Source organism: Aedes aegypti, chromosome 3 (assembly GCF_002204515.2).
Source record: "Aedes aegypti strain LVP_AGWG chromosome 3, AaegL5.0 Primary Assembly, whole genome shotgun sequence".
In the NCBI taxonomy this organism is placed as follows: Eukaryota; Metazoa; Arthropoda; class Insecta; order Diptera; family Culicidae; genus Aedes; species Aedes aegypti.
The window spans coordinates 56637452-56640983 of record NC_035109.1 but is presented as its reverse complement, the minus strand read 5'-3'; the positions used below and the strand labels follow the sequence as shown (position 1 = coordinate 56640983).

At 37.3% G+C, this 3532-nt stretch overlaps 1 long non-coding RNA gene across 1 annotated transcript; it reads left to right on the top strand.

Annotated features, from left to right (window-relative positions):
- Positions 1-206: 206 nt before the first annotated feature.
- LOC110678848 lies at positions 207-1684 on the top strand. The gene is made up of 4 exons (XR_002501982.1): positions 207-570; positions 886-954; positions 1016-1088; positions 1217-1684. It is a non-coding gene; the product is annotated as an uncharacterized LOC110678848 (long non-coding RNA).
- The last annotated feature ends 1848 nt before the right edge of the window (positions 1685-3532 follow it).

Sequence of the window (3532 nt, the reverse complement as noted above, 5' to 3'; positions counted from 1 at the left end):
TTACCCGGAATACAATTTACCGGAAGACCATTTACCGGAATTTTTTTTTACCTGAATGTACCATTTACCGGAATGTACCATTTACCGGAAAGTATAAGTCTTAGATTGAAAAACAAACTCAACTGGGGAGTTCCTTTTGAGGTAAATTGGGGTACTGGTACCAATGGTTGTAATATACCAGTAGAATGGACTATGGAATTGTAACCGATGGTTTCATGATTTTGGTTTGTGACTCCATCACAAATACAATAATATTACTCCTTAATGTGACTCTGGAATATGCTCAGCGTGAGAGACCAACTGTCTCTCACTTATACACTCCCTATCCCTTCCAGCGGTATCACTCACCAAAACTAGCAGTCTGTTGGCAGCGGTTTGAACGCCGGCAAAAGACACTCAGCCGAAACAGCAACTCAGAGGCATGATCAAGGGGTGGTGATACTCACAGAAACAATAAATATTTAAATACGGCAAACTCGGGTTCGCTCGTTTTCTTAGGGGAATTAGAGGGTCGATCTCGGCTTGCTAACTCTCGCCAGTTCAATTCAGCTCTCAACGTGCAAGCGAGCAGTAAGTGCGCGGCGGTTGTAAATTTATAATTCGCATGCAAAAGTAATATTAGTACACACTCAGTTGAGCTCGGCTAATTTTCATTCTTTTACCGAGATCCGCACAGCCGAGCGATCAGCAACCCAATTTTAACTGATATGTCAGCAAAAAATCAAGTTTGTTTATAGCAGCACCTTTGGGTGCCGCTGACATCAAACGTCACTTTTGCTGAGATATCAGCAAACGAACTTTAACCGAGATTTGCACAGCTGATCTCGGCATTCTGATTTAAGTGTGTAGTGAGTTTTTTTATGATTTGTTTGTTCTTTCTTTTAGATCTAGTGTCATTAAAAGTCTTAAAGCTAAAGTTAGTAGTGTTAATTGTGAAGAAGTTATTAAAAAGCGGTTAGTAATGTTAGTAGAAAAAGCGTGGTCAAATGTCTAAAATTCTATTGTGTTAATCTAGGGTAGAGTGACCTAGCTTGGTCCAGCGCATCTGAAACACTACAAAATAAGTTGAAGTTAGAAGCAAGAAAAAGGTAACGATATGCACATTTATAGATTATTTAGTCTAAAATGATCTAAAACTAATTCCCAAATACTAATTAAAAATGCGGTTTTGGAAAAAATGCAGTAATGCGTGAAGTGTGACTAATTAGTGTGGTAGGTCCACAAAGGGGCCTTTTTCTTTGTAATTAGCAGCTTTGTTCGGAGGAGGAACGCCATCTTTATTCCCTCAGAACAAAGGCAAGTCTTGGGTCCTTGGATGCCTGACCAGAGAAGCCATCTTGGGATTCGGTGAATGGTATTGAAGTCGCGGAGCAAAACCGCCGTCGAATAGGAAGCTTCATCCGAAGTTCCGAAGTTCCAGGTCCTCGATCGCCAACCACGAGTGACGTAGGAATACCCGATCCCCTGCTGGTCTGGTGCCCTATCAATGGGAATACCAACCAAGGACGCCCCGATACGCCATTAGCCGTTGCAGAATCCACCCCGACCACCTCAAGGTGCCGTTAGTCCGCAGAAAGTCCACAACGCAAGAGTAAAAACCGCAAGTAGAACTATGTGACGTCACGTTATAGCTAGATCATAAGAAATGGCCATTTTACACGAATCTTTATGTAAAAACACTTAATACACAATGTTAGTACACGTAAATTCAAAGTGTTTTAAAGGATTTTCAGAAAGTATAGTATATAGTCGATTTGCCAAATTTCAGCTTTTTATTAAGTTTTCACAAAAAAAGGTCTTTTGCACCAGTAGTTAAAATTAGATATTAAAAAATAAAGAACACACCGAGATGATCGTTATGCTACATTCGAAAGATTTCAGTTGCTGCTCTGAGTAAAAAATGTTAAACCTATGAAAAAATCAACTGTTTAGTTTCAAATTACTTGAACCATTCCCGAACGTCTACTACTGGAGCACTAGCGCAACTACTGGAACACGTGTACCAATAGTGGCTCATGCTCAAAAAATAAATTTATCACTCTTTTTCTATTTTTCCCATATAGTAGAGGTTGAAATCTATTTGTTAATGTCATGATTTAAGATCTATGCTTTTCGTTATTAAGCTATGATTATTTATTGCTTAGGTAATCCATTATTGGCACCGGCGCCCAATGCACAGTGGTTTAAAACTAAAAAAACACGATCATCAGCTTTTTCAGTATCAAAGAGTGAAAATATTGCCATTGCCATATTCGGCAAAGTTAATGCATATGTTAAGCAGCAACTTTTGACATTTACAAATTTTTGATTAATTTACTAATAAGTTGTTCAATATTTTTATTTTCTCAGTTTGTCGTTAAAACCATTTGGTATCTTCGACAAAGTTGTTGGAATTGTTAAATGAAGAAAAGTTGTCGAAGACACTTTAACTCTATCTATTAAAATAAACGGTTTATAGCGATTTTCATATAAAAACCACTTCAAAAGTACAAATACTCACTTAACTTTTTTCGTAGCGATTTTCATGGCATAAAATGCTCTAGGACTATGTTTATATTTTCAAAATACGAAACTTTGCTGAACATACCAAGACAATATCTTCATTTTTTCTATGAGTTATATGCATTTTATTGTGGAAAATTCACCTTTTTTACACTAAATATCCCGAAAAGTTGCAAAAAGTTGCAAACAAAATTACATGCATTAGAAAGGTCAACATCTGTACTATGTTTTCCAAGTGGACTCATCCGTGTCTTCGCGTGTCTTTTCCACTTTTCTGCCAGTTGAAAATTTGAATATTTGTACTTATAAGTATTAGAAAATATTATGAATATTCATTGGCTTTTCTCGGTAAATGCAATACTGTACTCAGAGTGAAAGGGAGTAACGAAAGTAATGAAATGACAAGATGGATAGAATCGCAAGCGAGCGACGAGAGAAATGAATAGAAGTTGAAAATTTGTTTTTAACAGAGGGCCATATGTGTGAACAACACAATCGAAACGACAAATCGTTGCCTAACGTCCTCGTCTCGAACGGCTAGATGTTGTAGTGTTGGTCACTACTAACACTAGACAGGCAAAAATTTGTCGCCTCGACCTGTTAACTATATTGTTCGGCATATATAACAGTTCTATCGATCGTTGGCATATTTTCGGAGATTGATACGAAATTGACGTTACTTATTGGATTTTTCGCGTCTAATCTCGCATACCCCTAATTTGCCCAAGTGATCCTATTCGAACTGAAGTTAAATTTCTTTGCCAAATTGATTCTACATTCTTCTTCTATTCATTTCTCTCGTCGCTCGCTTGCGATTCTATCCATCTTGTCATTTCATTACTTTCGTTACTTCCTTTCACTCTGAGTACAGTATTGCATTCACCGAGAAAAGCCAATGAATATTCATAATATTAAAGTCATGCGGTGATTAAACCTTATAAATGTAGAATCAATTTGGCAAAGAAATTTAACTTCAGTTCGAATAGGATCACTTGGGCAAATTAGGGGTATGCGAGATTAGACGCGAAAA